The sequence below is a fragment of the Chiloscyllium punctatum genome, chromosome 9, assembly GCF_047496795.1.
Source record: "Chiloscyllium punctatum isolate Juve2018m chromosome 9, sChiPun1.3, whole genome shotgun sequence".
NCBI lineage: Eukaryota > Metazoa > Chordata > Chondrichthyes > Orectolobiformes > Hemiscylliidae > Chiloscyllium > Chiloscyllium punctatum.
Window position 1 is genome coordinate 100,973,059 of NC_092747.1, and position 24,951 is coordinate 100,998,009.

Genomic DNA, 24,951 nt, shown 5'->3' on the forward strand with positions numbered 1-24,951 from the left:
CAGAATTCAATAGGAGTTGGACCAGCTAACCAAAGAAGAGCCTAAGAGACTGCCCTGCTCCCTGAGGAAAGCCTGCCCAAGAGCACTATTATTGCTCAAAGTTTAAAAATAATGATTAAAACAGAAAATGCTTGCTTTCATCGTTCATTCTCCATTTGCCATCCAAACTATGGCTTGTACCAATGCTCCATATTATCTCATATCCTCTGTGCCATCCAATGCAGTATAACCATTTGTCATGTCCCGTAAAACTCCATATGACCCCATTGGCCGTATATAGTTCTTATGCCAGCTCAGTGTTAGTTCATACTTCCTAACAACCACCCTTGTCCGCTCTCCAGCCAACTCACCTAACGTCAAGCATGGGCTTTAATCAAAAGGGGGTGGAATATAAAACATTCCTTCAACAATCTACCCATCCCCCATAACCCCTAATTCCTCCAACCATCTACCCATCTCCATGGTCCCTTAAATCGTTATTCAGTTTAGTGACTACTTTCATTCATTCCCCTTCATCTTAACTGACCATCCAGCTTAATGAGTATACATAGGTACTTATACTCAAAGGAGAACAAACATAGTTCTATTATTCACCTTTCTATATTGCAGACTACACTGTATACCAAAAAGCACTTTTATTCAAAAATATACATTTTCACACATATTGATATTTCTTGTCAGAAAATCATAAAGGCTGGCAGATCACAATGCCATCACATTTATCAGGTCAGTTAGCATGAATTGAACTTTTGAGATTTGGTTGTCACGCGTTTGGTATACAAGACACCTCCTCACTTATTACCCCACCTGGCTTTTGGTACAATGTTTATGTCCAGGACTGAGCATTACCCCGATCAGCATGCTACTGAGACTGATCTCTGAACTGTATAGGGGACTCCATCCCACAGGAGTTCTGAGTTATTTAGACCTAAGTTTATAATTTATTATATTTTCAAAGACCCTAAAAGCAAAGGGATAATCCCTAATGTCAAACCATCGGAATAAGAAAGAAAGATTGGAGAAATGTTAGCCATTCAATTATGAAGGGAGTCTGAGGAGTGAATTTAAGAAATATAGAAGGCAATTTTAGGAAGGTAAATCCAGAAAGAAAAAAAATGTAGCATCTAACACGAATGAATTATATGGAGAAACTTGCCTTCCTCTCCAGTTGTGTTTTGTATTTCCAGAGGTCAGGGACACTCAACGCTGCATGGCTTATTTTACAACTGAAGTTATTTTCTGAGGTTGGAAAGCAGGATGACATCAATGTCTATATAATGTTGGTGTGTGTGGTCACTTAGCAAAACCATCAGGGTTAGTGAGGAAGAGGGATGAAAAGCAACAGGCACACATACAAACTTCAGATAAACCCAAATAATAGATATTATAACAAACTTGGTCAGATGTGCTATGATTGACCTCTGGAGTAGTTGGGACTTGAACCCAGATCTCTGGTCCAAAGTTAAGAACATTCCCTATGCACCACACAACCTTTTATCATCTACTTATATCTTTGGTTCAGATTTCTACCGTTGAAATCATGTTTTGCTCAAATATCTACTTCAAGCTTTAGTAACATTAGAATGTTAATTCCTATCAGACACTCTAATCAACTGGCAATTAGAAGCTAATTAGCAAAGTCATTAGAATGAGAATTTGTAATTCCTGCGCATGGTGGGATGTTTACCCTATCCAGCACTTCTTTTTAATTAAAGAAAGCACCCCTCCTGAGCAAGCTAATGCACATTGTCACCCAAACAACGCTTTTTAACCAGTATAGGTTTTCATATCTTTGTTGCTTTCACATTAACACAGAACTTTATGTTTTGAATGGATGCCATCCTGCAGCTACATGTTTGAGATGTGAACCCGTCTGTACCGGTTCATTTGTGGGGCACTTGGAGAGAAAAGCATTCACTTCCAGATTGGCAGGATATGTGGTGGATCTGTGGTGTTCAACCACACCCCTCCAACCAAAACAAGGACAGAACCCCCCTGGTCCTCACCTTCCACCCTACCAACCTCCGCATAAACTGCATCATCCGCCGACATTTCTGCCACCTACAAACGGACCCCACCACCAAGGGTATATTTCCCTCCCCACCCCTATCCTCTTTCTGCAAAGACTGTTCCCTCCATGACTACCTGGTCAGGTCCACACGCCCCTCCCCCCCCCCAACAACATTCCTTCCCCTGCCACTGCAGGAATTGCAAAACCTGCATCCACACCTCCACCCCCCCCCCTTCCATCCAAGGCCCAGAGGAGCCTTCCACATCCACCAGTTTGACCTGCACATCCACCAGTGTCATTTATTGTATCAGTTGCTCCCGACGCAGTCTCCTCTACATTGGGGAGACTGGACGCTTCCTTGCAGAGCACATTAGGGAACATCTCCGGGACACCCGCACCAATCAACCCCACCGTCCCATGGCCCAACATTTCAACTCCTCCTCCCACTCTGCCAAGGCCAGGTCCTGGGCCTCCTCCACCACCATTCCCTCACCACTCAACGCCTGGAAGAAGAAAGCTTCATCTTCCATCTCAGAACACTTCAACCCCAGGGCATCAATGTGGACTTCACTAGTTTCCTCATTTCCCCTCCCTCCACCTTACCCCGGTTTCAACCTGCCAGCACAGCACCATCCTCATGACCTGTCCGATCTGCCAATCTTCCTTACCACCTATCCTCTCCACCCTCCTCTCCAACCTATCACCTTCATCCCCACCCCCATCCAACTATTGTACTCTTAGCTACCTTTTCCCCAGCCCCACTCCCCTCCCATTTATCTCCCCACCCCGGGAGATTTTCCTGCTCCTCAGATGCTGCCTGATCTGCTGTGCTTTTCCAGCACCACTCCAATCCCAACCTCCCCAGATTTATGTTGAGGACTGAGATTTTCGCATGGGAATTTATAGAGTGGATGGAGCAAGAAACTTGTTAAGAGGTAAAGCATTTTTGGGTAAGAATACTAAATTAGAAAGGAAGATAGCCAGACTGATAAAACTAAGGCAGATGGTCATGACTTGCAGATGCCGGTGTTGGACTGAGGTGTACAAAGTTAAATATCACACAACACCAGGTTATAGTCCAACAGGTTTAATTGGAAGCACACTAGCTTTCGGAGCACCGCTCCTTCATCAGGTGGTTGTGGAGGACACAATTGTAAGACACAGAATTTATCGCAAAAGTTTACAGTATGATGTAACTGAAATTATACATTGAAAAATATCTGGATTGTTTGTTGAGTTTTTCATCTGTTAGAATGACCATGATAGTTTCACTTCTTTCATGTGTAAATCACAAAACATTTTTTAAAAGTTACATTCTCAGGTTAACTGTAACAATTGGTGTTAGCCAGATAATATGTTGAAGGTTTTAGCCCCTTGTGTTCCCTGTCTGTGCCATAATATTTAGACTGATTCTAATCTAAATAGTGAGTTAACAGAGTCTTAGATGGATTGATGCCGTTTTTGAGCAAAGTACAATGTAACTCTGCAAGTACAAATTCACTTCACAAACGTATGTGTATATTCTAATCTAAAATCTAAAAGCAGATGGTGTTCAATATGGGGAAGATTGGGGTACCTTCTTTCGACCCAACGACAATAAATCAGAATATTTCCTGCATGGCAAAAGATCCAACACTCTGTAGGATCATGTACAGAAATCAGTAAAACCTAGTGTATGAGGAGAAAAAAATTGTCCAAACGAATAATGGAATGTTTATCTTTATCCTAATGGGTCACATCAGTATCCTCAGAGATTGGCAACTATTGGATGCAAATGTCCACGGACAAGGGGCGAATGTGGCTAATGTGCATGCATCATGCCCTGAGATGAGGTTATGTGTTGACCAATATGGAGGCTCCTCACAGCTAGTGGTGAGCTGAAGTTACCAGGTACCCATTCTGACTTCCTAGTCAAAAATTCCTGGCCTCTAATTGCTTGGTAGGATAGGAAGCTGTATATTAATGAGGTTGGGTCTGAGGTTAATAAGGTTATTAACAAACTATAATACCCCTTAATAGGCAACTGAGTGCTGCCTAGCAAGATTCTTAGAACTGCGTTAAAAGACGCAGCAAGTTGAACCCAACTTCAATATAAGTCTCACTGGCCTTCTCACATGATTCTGTTATATTCCTCCCATAGCCCATATTGTTCAGGCCTCTGTAAGATTCTGCCCAGTGAAAATGGCACAGAATTGTCAAAACGTTACCAGAATTTAAGGGTTTCAATTAAGAAGCCTGGTTGCATAAGTTTGAATGTTCCTTTACTGCTCAGACTTTCAACAGATCTAATCAGATATACCATGGTACTATAAGATTATAGTTTAAACCACAAAAATGTTGAGCAGGTGAGATTATGTTTCCTGCCATGTGAAGACTGGAGAAAAAAAAAAGCCAATTATCAGCAGTGATAAAATTGAACACAATTACAGTGAAAATGCATGTGAAATAAGCTCCATACCAGAAGAGAAGTAACCTTACAACCTTTAATACTTTCTCAGCCATCAGGACCCATTTCATTTTGTGTAACATCCCATATCCTTTTGGATTTGATTCTGCTGTTTCTGTCTATGTAGCAAATTCTACCCCTTCAAAAAAATACCCTGTTAAGCTAAAAGAAAAAGCACTATGTAATACAAAGGAATTGAAAATATTACACTGTTCCTATATTGGGTGAGGGCAAGGGCAGTGTGTTTTATATAAAACAATAAAGGTTGTATACTAATGATATTAAGTTGAATGTCAAAGTGGTTGAAGTGTACTCATGTATCAATTTCCTAACATCCCAGCTGTTATGGACCAGACCCAACCCTTAAAACATTTTTAAGCAGGTAGCCCAGACCATGAAGTTGCTATTTGTTTCAGGTAAATGTAAAAAGCCAAGTTTTAAACAATCAGAATTTATTTACAAAATTATGGAATGAAACACAAAGAACAGAAAATAGAATACCAGATAACTTATCCTATCCAATTCGATAGACAATCCCAACTTAATGATGCTGTTCTGAAAATACTTGCAACAATCCCCAATATCAGACCCCTGAGCACAAGGAGTAAAAATGACACAAAAAGCTTACAGGTTACAAAGTTAGAAGGAGGGAGCGTACAAGCAGCCTTTCTTCACGTACCCTGCTGCTGAACTGAATCAAAAACTCTAATCTAAACAAAGGCTATCTACACAGATGGCCATTCTCCTTTGATTGTACGGTTTTATTTTAAGACATGGAAGACTTAGGTCGGAGGTACCATCTGTTAGGGGTAAACAAATAGGCCTCTAATAAACCTTTCAAGCCCAGTCTATTTGTGCCTGGCCAATTACCCCCTGTCAGGAAAAAAAACTCAAGGGCATAGTTACTTTGTAAAAAGACCAACATTGTGACATAGCAAAGGATCAATATCTCATGCTCCATTTACTGTTTATCACACGATCACATAGTTTTAAACCAGGTTCAGTAAGAAGTGCGGATTGAATAAAGGCAAAAGTGAGGACTGCAGATGCTGGGAACCAGAGTTCAGATCAGAGTGGTGCTGGAAAAGCACAGCAGGTCAGGCAGCATCCGAGGAGCAGGAAAATCGACGTTTTGGGCAAAAGCCCTTCATCAGGAATAGAGGCAGGAAGCCTCCAAGGCGGAGAGATAAATTGATGGGTAGGGCTATGGAGAAGGTAGTAAAGAGTAGAATAGGTGAATGGGGGTGCGGATGGAGGTGATAGGTCAGAGAGGAGGGTGGAGCGGATAGGTGGGAAGGGAGATTGGCAGGTAGGACAGTGCTGAGCTGGAATTGAATAAAGTTGACCGGTGTATAATGCTACTTCCCAGCAAACAGTTCTGTGATCACAATGTTTACTTACTTTGGTATGTGTATGATGTGAAGAAGTGAACAAGAATATGTATTTTCACGAGACACCATGGGCACAGTCTAACAGTGATGTGAGTGATTTGATTGCGGAGAGATGTGAGGCACAATAAGACAGGAGGTCTGGCCAGGCTAATCTCAACATCAAGATGAACTCACTCCACCTTTTATGCCTTTCACAAGCAATGGGATGAGATTCTTACTAGGCCGGGCAAGATGCCAATTAACGAGAATTAATGTTTGTTCAATGTCTTAATGCCTCAACTCATCTCATTAATGTTCAGCCTCCCCTTCCATCAAATTCATCAACTAGGTATCTTGAAAACTCAACAAGGAAACCAAACAAGGTACCTGACAGATTCAGCACACTGCTTACTCTGATGACATCCACATGGCACCAATAATTCACGTCTCATCCACAGTCAATGGTATCTATGATCTGTCAACCTATAACGACTATCCCAGGACTTCAACTACTTTGTTAGAACACGAAGGGTCCCTGGACCTGAAGAATTAACTCTTCTTTCTCTCTTTACAGTTGCTGCCTGACCTGCTGAGTTTGTCCAACACTTTGGATTTTTTTTGTGGTCACCTTATTTACCAGGGATGGGTTGGAAAAGTAGGCAAGTGTCGGCTCATGTCAAGGTGGTGTTAGGGGACTCGGGCAAGTGTGAAGCCTGTGGGATTTACTGGATGGCCTAATAAAAAGGCAATGTGGATGTTTGGGGTTTCAAGCTGACACTGGAAGGCACTGATAATAGAGTGTGCTCACTTTCATCAGAGAATCTCTATAACGACATGTAGAAGGGGTGGAATAAGTGACTTGAACTGTGATGGATGGGAGTGCCACATATCCCTATCATTGGACTTTTAAAAGGAAAGAACATTAGTCACAGACCATGAAATGTGCAGCACACTGGCAAGTAGGCTGTCTGTTCCCTGGTCATCCTAAGCATTGACCTTCTCTGTGTGTTGCACCTCTCTGGTACACTGCCAAACATCTCTCTGCCAGCTTAAACTTTGCACACAGAGGGAGCCAAATGTTAGGGATGTGGAACAAGAAGGGACAAAAGTTGACTAAGACCCAATGCAATGTGGGCGCATTGTTCACTCTGCTTGCAGATGGTGCAGTGGGATGTCAGTGCAGACCATCCATGGAGCAACATCTGTGGCCATAAAGTGCATCTGGATAGTGTAAAAATGCATTGATGCAACTTCTGGGCAATGAGGGCTATTACATTCCACATACCTGCCTGTTACTGCTGCTGTTCCTGTGTATTTGGTTGAAGTCCCTGAATGCCAACGTCACAGGATCATTTCTTACCTAGGATGAGCACGTGCCCAGTACTCAATGGGCCTTTGAAGATGACACAAGTCCGAGGGATTACGGAGTTTTGCTGTACATTCACCAAGAGGCGAGATGTTCCAGAAACAGCACATGGTAAGGTGGGGTGGAATTGGAGTGCTGCCACAGTGGCATGGTAGGTAATTAAGACACAAGGTTAGTAAGATAGGATGAGAAATCTCACAGGGTCTCTCAGTGAAAATCTCTCCAAATATCTGGACACAATTTGGACTTAGCCAAAAAAAGAGTAAGATTCAGCGTTTTTTTAAAACATCTTACATATTAAGAAGAGCATAACATTTTATCCAGATATTGCTCTTGAATTTACACAAGTTCCAACTCCAGAAGTGATGATAGTAGTAATGGGAATGTTATATCAGACATCAGATTGGGAATATATTGGTCTTCATGTGGCTTTTTATTTCATTTCTTTCTCAAGCGCATTCAAATTTTTTTACCATTGGGTGTTCTTTGTGATTCACTCTCCATTCTTCTTCCACTCTTACTTTGACCCAGGTGATTTATTTTCAGTTTCCAGTTTCAGGTTGTCCCAGGACAAATCTCTTAAAGTCCCGTGTCTCATTTTCTTCCTACTGTTGACACTGAAATGCAACACCAATGTGAAATTAAAGAAGTAAGTTTGAAATCTGAATCTGCAGTGTTTTGAATCCTTATCAGATCAATTTTATCTTGGAATGTTGCCAAAATCAGATAACAAGGTGCAGATTCTTAAATTAGCTTGATTTCAATGTGACACCACATAATTGATACTTTTTGATAAATAACCTAACTTTAGGTTTTGAAATGGTAAAACTCTCATTTTATTTCTGGACTAACTAGTTATTTCAGTCTTGGATGAATGGACAAAAGCATTATTTGTAGAGAAGGATTCGGATACTGAAAAGTGACTCTTCAATACACTTCCTTGTGTGTCTATTTCATTTCTGAACCCGTGGGTAAAATTCATTTTGCAATTGCCAGGACATATACAATGAATTGATCAATCAGAGAGTGGCACTTTCATTTTAAATCTTGTCATCGTGCCTAATCCTCAGCACAAAGAGAAAACCAGACAAACCAAAGACAGAGTCATCTGACAGGTCGAGCAGAAATGCTTTCACTCTGCTGTTGGAGTCGGTCAGAATTTTTTCTGATAAGAAGTGTTGAAACAGGTGCTATATTCTCTGATTCTTTTAGGTCAAGTCTATTGTGATAGATTTTGTCGCCTTATGCAAATCAACAAAAGTCCTAGTGTATATAGCAGTTGTCATCACCAATGGTCTACGCATCAGCAACACACAACAGTGCTGGAGAAATTCCATCAACTGCACCTCCACTGTGTTCTCCAGAGCCAATGTGAGGACCATCAAACAAACACTTGTGTCCATTTTGTAGCCAGCTCCACAAGCATTTATGCAAAACCCCTGTACAGTCAAGTTTGAATGAGGAGTTTGTCCAGCTGACTGGTAATGTTGCCAACAGGTCCTGTGTGCTTGACTCACAAATGGTCAACATTCTCATGAAGATAAATCACTTCAAAGACACTCTGAAGACATCTTTGAAATGTGGTGGCATTTACCTTAATGACTGGTAGGAACTTGCCACCAATTGCTCAGAATGGTGGCCACTTGTCTATCAAGCTGCATCTTGCTTTGAAATTCAAGAAATTAAAGATGTGGCAAAATGGTAGGAGAGAAAGCTCAAACTTTTAGAAAACTTGTCTCCTATTATTAATTACAAACCAAGGAATTCAAATTTAATGGGCACAATAGCTAGATGATATAAAGTTGCAATAGTTTTACCAGATCATAGGGTTGCTTTCTCATTAGACAGAGACGATTGGTGGTGGTTTAACCTGAGGGTCACTACACCTCAGGCAAGGGGAAAGGTTGAGAAGGAGAGCCCTTCATGGTAACCTCAGCTAATGTGGAAACTGAACCCACACTTTTGGCATTCCAACACATTTTGCCAGACAGCAAAAGGAACTAATATCAAAAATACATCAAAAAATACATTGAGTTTCTAAATTTAACCAAGTTAGAAAATTAATGGGCAGAAGCAAAGTAGTTCCCTCCTGAAAAGGAGGAAATAGACACTATGATAGCCTCATGGTTACAGTACCTGATTAACTATTAAGGGCTTCCAGAAATAGAAGAGGTGCTATAGGGGCATGGGTTTGGCATGACAAAGCGAGAAAGTGTCAGGCCTCAATTAGTTCTTCATGCCCTCAGAATGACTAGGTCAAGAACGTTCTTTCTTCTTGGATTTTCTTTTTTATTTATTCACGGAATATAATTGTCATTGGCTAGGCCAGAGTATATTCTACGCCCTTGCCACATTCAGTGCTTCCTCCAAGTGCTGTTTAACATGGAGGAGTACTGATTCATCAATTGAGAAAGGGCTCTACATGGTAAGAAGCAGGAGGTTTCCTTGTCCATAAGACTTCACGGCATTGGATTCAATACTGAGGACTGCCATGGCAACCATACCAAGTGTATACTACTGACCCACCACCTCTGTCTAGTCTGTCCTTCTTATTGGATTGGACTCACCAAGGGACGGCGATGGTAGTATCTGTGTCATTGTGTGTGATGTATGATTCCGTGAGTGTGATGATGTAAGGCTGTTGCTCAACTAGTCTGTGAGGCAGCACTCCAAAGTTTGGCACCAGCCCCCAAATATTAGGGAAGAGGACTTTTCAGGGTGAACAAGGCTGTGTTTGCCATTGTCATTACCAGTGCCTGGGTTTTGTGGCAGGTGTTCCGTCTGGTTGTGTTCATTTTCTGAGACAGATTAACTTGTTCAGCCATTTCAGAGGGCAGTTAAGAGATAACTTGGGGGTGGAGGGGGGGGGGGGGGGGGGGGGGGATGTGGGGGGTGGGGCGGGGAGGTGGGGGGGGTGGGGGGGGGGTTGTCTGGAGTCCCATATCGACTAACCAGATAAGTCCAACAGTTTTCCTTCCTTACAGGTACCAGATTAGTGAAGCACATGGGTTTTAAAGATAATCAACAATAACAAATTAGAAGAAACACATAAACATGTAAACAATATCCTTACCGGTATAAATTCATCAAAGAGGAAGAAAACAATAACCAACTCTCCTTCCTAGACACCACAATAGAATGAAAAGCCAATGGAGAGCTGCAGACCAGTCTTTACAAGAAAGCCACACACACTGACGAGATATTCAACTACAGGAGCAACCATCCCAACACCCAGAAACGGAGCTGCATCAGGACATTATTTAAATGAGCCAGAACACACTGCAGCACCCAGGAACAATGAGAAGCTGAGGAAAACCACTTATACAATGAATTCAGGGACAAAAGATACCCAATAAGTGCAGATTCCTGCATAACAGACCTAAACAGGAAGGCACAACACGTCTAGAAACTCTAGCCACCCTACTGTACATCAAAGGCATCTCAGAGATGGGGAGGGGATGCAATAACTAATGGTATTATCATTGGACTGTTAATCCAGAGATCCAGATAATGATCTGGGATCCAGGTTCGAATCCCACCACAGCAGATGGTGGAATTCAAATTCAATAAAAAAAAACACCTGGAATTAAGAATCTAATGATTACCATGAATCCACTGTCAATTGTCGGAAAAAGCCATCTGGTTCACTAATGCCCTTTAAGGATGGAAACTTCATCCTCTCCTGGTTTGGTCTACATGTGACTCCAGACCCACAACAATGTGGTTGACTCTTAACTGCCCTCTGGGCAATTAGGGACGGGCAATAAATGCTGCCTTGCCAGTGACGCCCTCATCCTGTGAATGAATAAAGAAAAGATGATGGCCAGACTACTCCAGCCCGTAGGCATCATGGTAGCTCACAAACCTACCACTACACTGAAACAGTACCTGATGAGTTTAAAGGACCTTGTACCAAAAACCAGCAGAACGAGTGTCATATACAAAATACCCTGCAAGGACTGCAAAAAACATTACATTGGTCTAACGGGCAGGAAGTTAGCCATCGGGATACACGAACACCAACTAACCACCGAAAGACATGACCAAATATCACTGGTATCCATACACATAGATGAAGAGGGACACTGGTTCAACTGGGACTAGGCATCCATCCTAGGACAAACTAAACAAAGGCACACACAGGAATTCTTAGAGGCCTGACATTCAAACCAGAACTCCATTAACAAATGTACAGATTTGGACCCTATTTACCAACTTCTCAGAAACAGAACCAGAAGTGTTATCACCTGACACAACAGACCCAGACACATAATTAGCAAATGGGACAGAACCCCATTGCTTCACAGGAGGCTCATTGATGATGTTACCTAGCACAGTGACTAAATATCTGAGAATAAATCCATCGGCTCAGCAAGCAAACTTACAACTTGATCCACAACCTGAGCAACAAAATCCTCCAAAATCTCAATAATTGGCAATGGTTTTATCTTCACGTTTAGTTGCCTATTTTATCTGAATTCAAATTTGACTATACCTGGTGAAATTCAGAGCAATACCTATATCTCTGAATTACAAGTCCAGTGTTTATACCACTATGCCATTGTCTTGTCTTTAATGAGAGCTCCTTATGTGCTGTCACATTTATGTACAGACTGATACATGTGCTTGTAATTCTATGAGGAGTAATGTTATTTGTCTGTTACTGTATTCTTAATTTTACATTGCTTGTGGCTTTAATTGTTACAATAAAGGTGTTAAAAATCAACATCTTATCCATTGATTCCTTTCATCTGAATTGTTTGAAGGTATCTTGATTTTCATGCTATTGTCTCTGTGGGGATTGTAACAGCATTGCTTAGAGTCATGGAGTCATAGAGACATACAGCACAGAAACAGACCCTTTAGTCCAACTAGTTCATGCCGACCAGATATCCCAAATCAATCATGTTCCATTTGCCAGCACTTGGCCCATATCCCTCCAAACACTTCCTGTTCATATACCCATCCAGATGCCTTTTAAAGTCACAATTGTACCAGACTCCACCACTTCCTCTGATAGCTTGTTCCATACACACACCACCCTCTTCATGAAAAAGTTGCCCCTTAGGTCCCTTTTATATCCTTCCTCTCTTATCCTAAACCTATGCCCTCTCATTCTGGACTCCCCCACCTTAGGGAAAAAACCTTGTCTGTTTACTCTATCCATGCCCCTCATGATTTTATAAACCTCTGTAAGGTCACCCCTCAGCCTCCAACACTCTACAGAAAACAGTTCCAGTCTAATCAGCCTCTCCCTTTGCCTGAAACCCTCCAACCATGGTAACATCCTTGTAAATCTTTTCTGAACCCTTTTGAGTTTTACAACATCCTTCCTAGTTTCTCGACGTATCTCTATTTGGAAAATACACAATGCGTCATCTAATACGCTATGCACATACTATGATATATAATGCGTATAATGTTACATGCAGTTAACAGAAATTGGATTTCTTTGTGATATTCCTTGCAAATCATGCTTTTCTGTTTAGATTCACAAAGAAGACTTCTGACATTCACTCTCTCACCATTTTAAGTTTTATAAGATGTCATGGCTAGCACTGAATCTTCAGCAGTCGTGGAATGTAATTGATGTTCATGGACAAAACTGGAGTTAAAAAAAGAAACTGACGTTAATTATATAGGCCAATTGGAGATGCTGTGAAGGACAATACCGGGTTTGGATCTGATTTGCTCATTATTTCAGTAAGTTGAAGCTTTTACATGAAGGTTCAAGTGTGACGTACTACATAGAGTCATACTTACGGCAAATCAGGGCAGGACTTAAACGGTTAATGATAAGGTTCTGGGGAGTGTCACTGAACAAAGGGACCTTGGAGTGCAGATTCATTGTTCATTGAAATTGGAGTCGTAGGTAGACAGGATAATGAAAAAGGCATTTGATACTCTTACTTTTATTGATCAGTGCATTGAGTATAGGAGCTGGGAGGTAATGTTGTTGCTGTACATGACTTTGGTTAGGCCACTTTTGGAATACAGCATTCAGTTCTGGTCTCCTTGCTATAGGACAGATTTTGTTAAACTTGAAGAGATTTACAAGGATGTTGCCAGGGTTGGAGGGATTGAACTACAGGGATAGGCTAGGTAGGCTGGGGCTAATTCCCCTGGAGCATTGGAGGGTGAGGGGTGACCTTATAGATGATTATAAAATCATGAGAGGCGTGGTTGGGTCTTTTCCCCAGGGTAGCAGAGTCCAAAACTAGGGGGCCTAGGTTTAAGGTGAGAGGGGAAGGAATTAAAAGGAATCTAAGACGCAACTTTTTCACACTGAGGGTGGTATGTGTATGAAATGAATTGTCAGAGGAAGTGATGGAGGCTAGAACAATGACAACATTTAAAAGATGTGTGGATGTGTATATGAATAGGAAGGGTTTAGAGATATAGGGGCAAAATGCTGGTAAATGGGACTAGATTAATTCAGGATAAATGGTTGGCATGGACGAGTTAGACCGAAGGGTCTGTTTTTATGCTGTACATCTCAATGACTTTATGAATCTAAGTGTACCCATAATATGGTTACTTGGGGCAGAAGTTTGCAGATATCACAGTTTCTTGCTCACACCTCCCACCACCTAAAGCTTTGGCAGGAAGTGCACCCTGCTGATGTTTCCTGTCCAACACCTTTTAACACACCAGAGAAGGTGAATTGGCTGGAGGTATTGGTTCTGCCCCTCATTTGTGAGGATGCCCCATTCAGTAATCTGCCAGTCAATGTGTTTGGATGAGTGAAAAGGCCTGTGGTAGTAGGATACCACGTTGGGGGTCTTGATGAGGAGGTCATTCTGACCCATAATGGAGTAGACCTTGAGTTGGAGATTGCCCTGATCTGGAAATAGGGCCAGTGCTGCCTTCAGCATTTCATCTCCAACTTTCCCGTTTGAGGCCTGAACTAGACGATTTGCCAAACTTCCCTCCTATTCCTGTATGTCTTTCGCCATTGGGCAGTAAGTGGCCTTTACTGAACCGATAAATGGCCTGTTAAGGGCCCAGGGCAGTGGGGCTATCAAGGTCTTGCCTGTCCCATGTAAAATTGCAACAGAAAGCTCTCACAATAGCAACCCCCCACCTTCTATTGTGTACCTATGGCGGGGATTTGTAAAATTCTACCCTTGACTAGTTTATAGAAGGTAGTGAGAAAATATGCAATTATATCCTTGTGGGAATCAGCACATTCAGAAGGAAATTAAAATCTAAGAGGTGCCCTGATATCTTTGAAAAGTTTTGAAGTAATTATACTCGTTTCCTGGAAAAACACACCTCCTGAACATGGACATGAAGGAACAAATGAATTAATGTTGTTTTATCATTTTATTATTTTATTACAAGTTTAACATGCTGTTCAAAACTGAGCAGCACAGGTGATTTCTCAGATTCAGTTAAAAGATTACATCATAACCAATGTCCATATTTGTTTGTTGGAATTGCAGGAACATGTTGGTGATTAACGGGAAAGTAGTATATACTGTATTGCAACATTGTACACTAAGATGCAATTTAGTCAAGATGACTTGCACTTTAGAAGGTAAATGCGCTCTTTAATGGACTGGTACACGGGTTCTACTGAATTTGCCCTCAACTGAGGTACATACCTACAATTCCAGTACATGCTTATGAAATTATATAATAAAAGTGGTATTACTTTAACACTTCCATTTTTCAAGGAGAATCATCTTCACCTAAATTTCAAGCTGTCCGGAAATGGTATTTCAAGTGAACATGAATACGCTTGTCAATAACCCTTAGCCATGTTCCTGTTTTTACTTCTTTAAGCTCTCAGAAGTGGTCAGCTCATATATTCTGTAGAAGTGCCCAATAATATTGATGACAATTTTCACAACATGGGGGGAAAAAAATCTTTGCTGAAGCTGGGGAGTCAACCAGAATCCTTCGAAAATGAAGCATAGTAGTGAGCAATGACTGACAGGATCGCCAAGTTTTCTTTAATGAATACATCCCAATGAATTAGATAATTGTGTTATAGGTATGTGGTACTTATCATTTTGCTACTGTGCAAAATGAAATATTAAACATACAATGATGTTGTAATAGTACTGCATAAATGATAGATGTGAACATAATGTGATTGGAAGAGGCAGTGGGTGACTGATAAGAAGAGATGACAGTTGTGGTGACCCCAAGTGAAATGAGAGAAGCTGGATGAAGAAAAGGAGGTGAACAACACTTGTAGAACATTTTGTATTTTAATAGGACAAATGATCTGATTATATATAATAAAAGCAAAATACTGTTGATGCTGGAAATCTGAAGTAATCACACAGACAATGCTGGAGAAACTCAGCAGGTCTGTAGAAGAGTCATACCAGCTTTGAAATGTTAACTCTGTTTCTGTCTCCACAGATGCAGCCAGATCTGATGTTTAATATTCTTCTGTCACATTCATGCAACACACTTCAAAACCTCAAAAGAATAAAGGAAAATAAGCTCAGCTTTTCTAGCAATACTGAGGATCAGGCATTCACAAATTGTTGCCAATCTGAAATGACTGCACAGGGGCCAATATCCCGTCACCAAGTTACCCTTTATTTACATGGGCACAGTACATGGACTCTGACCAGCCAGCTCAGAACCAATCCCTAGAATGAGGAGGCTGTCTGAATTCCCTGTTTGTACCTGTCAGCCAGAGATTCCTGATTGTCCGGTTAACAACTCCAATCAAGGACTTCCTAGTCTAGGAAATCCACCAGACCCTTGTTCTAATCGCTTCACAATCTATAAGATAACTACTACATCTCTATTAATGTTGGCAGCAGGTTAGGATGGGAATCTAGATTAGAGTGGTGCTAGCAGAGTTCCTAGCAGAGTTGGATGCTCTAGCCAGAGCTTGTTCGCTCCACCCGCTCTTCTTCTTTTCCTCATTCTCTTCTCTTTTTCTTTTTCTTCTTCTCCTTCCTCTTTTTCTCCCTTTGATTCTAGGCCTCTGACGCTGATTCCTGGCCTCAAGTGTCCTCTGGCTAGGAGTGACGATCCCTGGCCTCTTGCAAGTGATGGTTCCTGGCTTCCAGTGATGAATTCCAGCTTGGTATAGCTGCTTCCCCTCGTGGCGTGGTCACCTCCTGGCCTCCTGCAGTGGCCTCCCAGTATTGGCACGGCGACTGCCAGGTATGGCATGGAAACCTCCTGGCCTCCCACAGTGGCCTCCCAGCATGGTGTGTTGCCAGCGCGGTGTGGAGCCAGGGCCCAGTGTGGACTGGAATCTAAATGCCAGTGTGGTCTGCTGTACTGAACTCTTTTCTGTAATGCTGAGCATTTTATTTCTATAACAAATCTTGTAACAAAACAAGTTGTGTCAAGATGGTGATTTGGAAATTGTTGGACCTTGTTGACTATGGGGTCTTTGATTGGGTTGTTAACCTGGATCAGAAAAGACCTGGCTTACCAGTATAAACAAGAGAATTAGAATCTCCTCAGTTCAGGGGACTGACTCCAAGCTGGCTGGCCACAGACAGTGTACTGTGCACAGGTAAATAAAGGGTGTGACAGGATACCAGCTTTTGTGCAGTTATTTCAGCCGAGGTACTTTTGTACCTAACTTAGCGCTATAACCGGTGACATACAAACTTTCCACTATACTCACTGAGGCTATTCTATTCTTGTAAAAAGAAGTTTTCTCAGCAATAGCTTCAAATGGACCTGAGAATGTGTATATTCAGACTATTTTCTCACAAAATAACACATCATTCGCAATTTGAACACCATGTAGAGGGAATTATTCATTACTATTGTGGGAGAAGGCTTATCTTCTCAGCTTACTGAGGAACTTTGGCGGATTCTTGTTTGACAAATTCAAGTTGCACCATCTGATGGCTGGATCATACCATCAGACGGGTGGCACGGTGGCACAGTGGTTAGCATTGCCGCCTCACAGCGCTAGAGACCCGGGTTCAATTCCCACCTCATGGAGTTTGCACATTGTCTGCGTGGGTTTCCTCCGGGTGCTCCGATTTCCTCCCACAGTCCAAAGATGTGTAGGTCAGGTGAATTGGCCATGCTAAATTGCCCGTAGTGTTAAGTGTAGGGGTATGGGTGGGTTGCGCTTTAGCGGGTCAGTGTGGACTTGTTGGGCTGAAGGGCCTGTTTCCACACTGTAAGTTATGTAATGTAATACCATTCCCCTTATCTTCTTTACTCCAGAAATGTCTTCTACTTCTACAGCCGTAGGACTTGTCAGGGAAGAAAGGAAGACATTTCTCTAGTACCTTTGACAATCATTGACGTGCCGAAACATTTTATAGCTAATGAAGTACTGTTAACTGTAGTCACTGTTGTAATATGGGAATCTCGCCAACTGAAGACAACGAGCCTGATTTTAAATCAGTGTAAGTTAGTAGGTAATGAGATTAAATCCTGCTCAACTGTGCAGCACTGAGAAATGTTGATTGTTATTACCAAGGTAATAGTCTAGTTTTCTGAATTCTGAACACATGTCTCTAAATTTTGAATTGCAATTATGCATTTGAGAAGGTATGTTCTTCAATTGGTGCCTGGGGACTATTTCCCACACAGAACAATACAGCACAGAACAGGCCCTTCAGCCCACCATGTCCACGCTGACCATGTTCACTTCCCAATGTCAACAGTGAAATCATGATAAACTGAATCATTTCTTATTCTTGCCAGTGCACAGGAACAAATTTAACAGATTAAAAACAAGCGTTTAATTTGAGCTGAACAAAATACCATCAATGGCAAGCACCTTCCATACTTCAGCCTGCTGCCTTACCTAGAATGGATCTTTAAATTAGATACAATTGTTTCTTTTCTCTTGAAAACCATGAGCCATTTCAGGCCATGTGTGGTTAATGGTGAGAACATTATTGCTACTTTGAGGTCATATGTGTTTCAACTTCTACTTCAGCACTCAGTGAGCATTTTGTTTGGATTTTCTGTTGCCTTTGTATATTATTTCTTCATTTCCCCAAAAAACAATTAAACTTTCAGTTTCCAAACAGAGGTAAATCCGCAAAGGCAGATCTGGTGTCATGTATTCGATTGTGTCACTCTTGAAATGTGGAGAATGTAAATTGGTACAATGCGGGTTTGCCAAGGTGCAAGCAATTTTTATGTTAAAATGTTACTTCTGTGCTTCCAGTATATTTCCTTAATTTACAACACAATCTTTTCCATCTAAAAGCATTAGCTCCCGCAACTTTGAAAAAAGCGTCAAAGACATTTCCATAACCTTATTTTCCTATCACTGTTAAAGATTAATTTCATAAATTAAATGTTTGTTTTATTCATTAATATATACCTTACTGATTAACAGACCACTAAATTAATTTCTTCTCTTAATCTCATATCTAATATCATTAACTTGAAGTTTACCTGAGCTGTGTTATTTTAAATTAGATACAATTATTTTACCAACCTGTCTGTAAAGATTTTCCATAAAAGAATCGAGAGTTCATTTTAACATCAAGCAGAACAAACACTGACTGTATTACAGAACTCATTCAATTCAAAATGCGTGAGCTACTTTATGCTATTTGCTGCAATTCTATTTTGTAAAATTATACATAATTAAATTAACATAATATTTATGAAACTATTTTGAAACAATATAGATAATTTCTACAAAACAGAGAGGAGGGTCAGAAACAATAACACAGAATAAAATACCGGGTCCGTCTAGTTCACCTTATCCCATCGTTCAATGACAACGGAGTTGTTAAGTAATGATAACAACCAATCACCGTCCATTATTCTAGAACAGACCCAGTTATGAGATTAGGAAAACACCAGTGGTGGAGATGTTTAGGAGCCATAGGTTCAAAGCAATCTATTCCTCCCAAACACGCTTCACTTACCATCTGTCACGTTTCAAAATACTCAAATACTAGAGCCTCTCAAGCGAACCAGCTGTGATGTCATCTTTTCATGAGATCGGCTGACATCCTTCTCTCCCCTAAATGAAACTTGCAGATCTCTGCAAATTTGCTGTCTCCAAAATCTCTCCCCCAACCCCACCTCAATCTGCATCCACTACAGCCTGATTCTTCACGAGGTGCAGTCACTAGCTGGTGTGCTCTACCACTGGCTTTTCTTTATAACCAACAATAGAAATGAGTAAACAAAAAAAAAAGAATGAGGTCCTGTAATTAAATTCTGAAGGACTGCTATATACACATATAAGTTTGTGGGTTGAATTTGTTCTTGCAGAATTACATTTTACTTTGCTCAAAAACTGCATGAATCCATCCATCCATCCATCTGTAAATCAGTTTTTTAGATTCAAATCAGTTTGACCATTGTGGCACAGATAGCCTCACACAGGGAGCTAACACCTTCAATACATTATCTTGGTCGACATGACACCAATTGTTAAAGTTCACCTGAGAATGTAAGCTATAAAAAAAGTTTTGCATTTGAAAGAACTGAAACCAACATAGTCATCCTAAAAGATGAAAGATTTAAACAATCCAGATCTTTTTCAATATCTAATTTCAGTTACATTACACTGTAAACATTTGCGATAAATTACATTACACTGTAAACATTTGCGATAAATTCTGTCTTACAAAAACTTATTCTCCACAACCACCTGATAAAGGAGCAGCACTCTGAAAGCTAGTGCTTCCAAATAAACCAATTGTCACAGGCCTCCTGGTGTTGTGTGATTTTTAACTTTGTACACCCCAGTCCAACACCGGCATCTCCAAATCACGCTGTATTCTTAACATTTCTAGGCTTCCCAGTCACTGAGACATAGTCTTTTCCTTTCTTACAGTATTCCTGTTTTAGATAAAATGACATTGTCTTTTATAGACCGGTCCCTTTTAGACTTAAAAGCAACAACCATTCTGGATGCCTTCTGTGCCAATGTCCTTTTTTCAGTTTGGTGACCGGAATCATATACTGCATTCTCAATGATATTGTTATATAAAATGTAAGTATAAGGTATGGGATCCTGAGGGATGGGATATACATGTATTTTGAAGCAAGGACTGTTTAGGGACAGTCAACATAGCTTTGTTCATGAGAAATTGTGTCTCACTAACTCAACTGAATTTTTGAAGAAGGAACGAAGAAGGTTGATGAAGGCAGAGTGGTGGACGTGATCTATATCGACTTCAGTAAGATGTTTGACACAGCTCTGTATGGTAGACTGACTAGCAAGGTTAGATCACATGGAATATAGGGAGAACTAGCCATTTAGATACTGGCTGAAAGGATGGAGACACATCATGGTGGTGGAGGCTTGCTTTACAGACTGGAGGCCTGTGACAATTGATGTGCCAGAAGGATTGGTGTAGGGTCCATTGCTTTTTGTCCTTTATCTCAATTATTTGGATGTCAACATAGGAGGTGTGTTTAGTAGGTTTGCAGATGACACCAAAATTGGAAGTGTAGTAAACAGCAAAGAAAGTTACCTCAGAGTCGAACGGGATCTTGATCAGATGGGTTGGTGGGCCAAAGAGGGGCAGATGGAGTTTAATTTATATAAATGTGAGATGTTGCATTTTGGAAAGGTAAATCAGGGCAGTACTTATAAACTTACTGGCAAGGTCCTGTGGAGTGCTGCTGAACAAAGAGACCTTGGTGTGCTGGTTCACAGTTCTTTGCAAGTGGGGTTGCAGTTAGATAGGATAAGAAGTCATTTGGTATGCTTGCCTTTACTGGTTAGTGCATTGAATATAGGAGTTCGGAGGTAATGTTGGGGCTATAAAGGATATTGGTTAGGCCACTTTTGGAATACTACATTCAGCTCTGCTTTCCCTGCATTAGGAAGGATGTTGTGAAACTTAAAAGGATTCAGAAGAGATTTGCAAGGATGCTGCCAGGGTTAGAGGGTTTGAGCTATAGGGAGAGGCTGGATAGGCTGGGGCTGTTTTCTCTGGAACATCAGAGGCCGAGGGGTGACCTTATAGAGGTTTATAAAATCATGAGGGGCATAGATAGGATAAATAGATAAGGTCTTTTCCCTGAGGTGGGGGGAGTCCAAAACTAGAGGGCATGGGTTTAAGGTGAGAGGGGAAAGATTTAAATGGGACCGAAGGGGCAACTTTTTCACACAGAGGGTGGTGTGTGTATGGAATGAGCTGCTAGAGGAAGTAGTGAAGACTGGTACAATTACAACATTTAAAAGGCATCTGGATGGGCCTAGGAATAGGAAAAGTTTAGAGGGTTGTGGGCCAAATGCTGGCAAATGGGACTAGACTAATTTAGGACATCTGATTGATATGGATGAGTTAGACTGAAAGGTCTGTTTCCATGCTGTATAGCTCTGTGACTTTATGACTGTATATGAATGACAGGATTAAGCTCATTACTTCTACTCTATCATTACATTTTTGTACAACTGATTTAGGTTATTCAGTGCAAGTGAGCATTTTTGCAATGCATCAATTTATTGTCAGGATTAGATTAGATTCCCTACAGTATGGAAACAGGCCCTTCGGCCCAACAAGTCCACACCAACCCTCTGAACAGTAACCCACCCAGACCCATTCCCCTATATTTACCCCTGACAAATGCATCTAACACTATGGGCAACTTAGCATGGCCAATTCATCTTTAGATTGTGGGAGGAAACTGAGCACCCGGAGGAAACCCACGTAGGCACGTGGAGAATGTGCAAACTCCACACTGACAGTCACCTGAGGTTGGAATTGAACCCAGGTCCCTGGCACTGTGAGGCAGTAGTGCTAACCACTGAGCCACCGTGCCACCCTATTCCAGATCCCTTGCACTTCTATTTAAATAATAATGCCTATATAAATTCTTAACCATCATGTGAAACGTTTTGCATATCTCTCCATTCAATACTATGTGCTAGCTTTCTACCCAACTCCCAAATCTGACTGTAGCTTGTCCTTAGGATATTAAGATTATTAAGATCTCACTTCAATTTAAATAACTGCAAACAAAAAGTTCCATACAAAACCCTCTTAGCTCAGAATATATTTCAATCAGTGCAGAATTATAAATGGGATAGTGTAATATTTCATGAAATCTGTAGGAATGTTACAAGAGGACATACAATTTCTTTAATGCCAACTACTTGGTTGCCATGGCAAAATGATGCAGAAGTGGACAAGATGGACTTTCAGGAAAAGTCTGGCTCAAATGGTGAAATAAAATTTGTGTGAGAATACAAACGAAATTATAGTGGACATGAGTTTCTCGTTCTGTAAAAGTGTGGGGGTGAGGATAGGTGGTAACTAATACATCATCCCCCTGCCCAGAAACCTTGATCTATCATGTGCAAATCAGCTCATCAATAAATGACAGGTACAGCAATGGCGAGTTTCTCATCCTATCACACGCCTTAATACTGCCACTCTGGCTCACCAAAAGTTGCTGGCCAATCAGCAGCTGGCAGCCTGTAGATCTGAAGGGCTGTCAGTTATGATCTAATCATTGGGGGATCCAGAGGCAAGAAGGTAAATCATTTTTATACTCTTCTTGCAGGTGAAGTTCACAGGGAGAGGGGTCAGGGTCAGGGGTGGAGGTGGCAAGTGAAAAATGGTGGTTCCAACAGGCTACGCCCTTGTCCCCATTCATGCTTCCAATTGCTTTCAGACTGGAACAATGCAAGGTCCCCAACCTGGCAGACAGGCTGTCCTTGTTTCCCAAGAGCCGATTTTCTCACCCGCCAGGAAGAGAAGTCAAGGGTGAGCTGGTGAGTTGGGGCTCAATGTTGGCCATTCCTTATCCATTTATGGGCCATCATTCTTGGCGAGTCAAGAAGGTCACTCATGGAGTTTCGCCCCTAGAACGTTCTAGTTAGGTTCGAGGAGCTTTTGAGTATCTCGCCATGACCAGCCCACCAATTATTTCCTCTTCTCACCATCTCCGGAGGGGGGAGGGTATATTTGTTCCCAGTATATGGAAAATTGTATGAAATTCAAGAAACTGAAGAAAGCAGCAAGTACAAGAAAGCACTAACTTAAGCAGAACACAGCTTACAATTGGCTATATCACATACTGCAATGTTTCTTCTCCTACAGATTGAATTTGTCAATTGTGGCCACTCAATCTGTCAATAGTCATTTGTAATGTTATACTCCCATCTGCAGTAGTGCTGTGCCTGCCAATGGACATATATACCTGTGGATATACAAGCTACTTCTAGTCTTTGATGAACATGGGGAAAAGCTGAGGTCCAAGTACAGATCCCTGGGGAGCACCACTTGTCACATTCCATCGATCGGGATATGTACACTTGTGGAAATGACGTATGGCCTATGAAATTAAATGACAGAAGCGAGAAGCAATGCTTAGAATGAAGAGACACAGTATAAATAATTGCGACAGTTTTAAGATGGGCGTAGTAATAGAGACAACCAAAGGTTTGCGTATGCGAATCTTAGAAACATGGCAGAATAGATTGAGAAGACAGTTAATAACTATAGTAACTATAGTAACTATAGGCCAGTGAGTCTCACTTCTGTTGTGGGCAAAGTCTTAGAGAGAATTGTAAGGGATAGGATTTATGCACATCTGGATAAAAGTGATGTGATCAAGGATAGTCAGCATGGTTTTGTGAAGGGCAGGTCGTGCCTCACAAACCTTATTGAATTCTTTGAGAAGGTGACTAAGGAGGTAGATGAGGGGAAAGCGGTAGATGTGGTATATATGGATTTTAGTAAGGCGTTTGATAAGGTCCCCCATGGTAGGCTACTGCAGAAAATACAGAGATATGGCATTGAAGGTGAGTTGGAGGTTTGGATTAGGAATTGGCTCTCTGGAAGAAGACAGAGGGTGGTAGTTGATGGCAAAGGTTCATCTTGGAGTGCCGTCACTAGCGGTGTTCCGCAAGGATCTGTTTTGGGACCATTGCTGTTTGTCATTTTTATAAATGACCTGGAGGAAGGGTTAGAAGGTTGGGTGAGCAAGTTTGCGGATGATACGAAAGTCGGAGGAGTTGTAGACAGTGAGGAAGGATATGGCAGGTTACAGCGGGATATAGAGAAGCTGCAGAGCTGGGCAGAAAGGTGGCAAATGGAGTTCAATGTAGCTAAGTGTGAAGTGATTCACTTTGGTAAGAGTAATAAAAAGATGGATTACTGGGCTAATGGTAGACTACTTGGTAGTGTGGAAGAGCAGAGGGATCTTGGTGTCCATGTACACAGATCTCTGAAAGTTGCCACCCAGGTAAATAGTGCAGTGAAGAAGGCATATGGCGTACTGGCTTTTATTGGTAGAGGAATTGAGTTCCGGAGTCCTGAGGTCATGCTGCAGTTGTATAAGACTCTGGTGCGGCCGCATCTGGAATATTGTGTGCAGTTTTGGTCGCCATACTATAGGAAGGATGTGGAGGCACTGGAACGGGTGCAGAGGAAGTTTACCAGGATGTTGCCTGGTATGGTAGGAAAATCCTATGAGGAAAGGCTGAGGCACTTGGGGTTGTTTTCATTGGAGAAAAGAAGGTTTAGGGGTGATTTGATAGAGGTGTACAAGATGATTAGGGGGTTAGATCGGGTTGACAGTGAGAACCTTTTTCCACGTATGGAGTCAGCTATTACAAGGGGGCATAGCTTTAAATTAAGGGGGGGTAGATATAGGACTGATGTTAGGGGTAGGTTCTTCACTCAGCGAGTCGTAAGTTCATGGAATGCCCTGCCAGTAGCAGTAGTGGACTCTCCCTCTTTATGGGTATTTAAGCGGGCATTGGATAGGTATATGCAGGATAGTGGCTTAGTGTAGGTTAGGGGTGCTTTGATCGGCGCAACATCGAGGGCCGAAGGGCCTGTACTGCGCTGTAATGTTCTATGTTCTA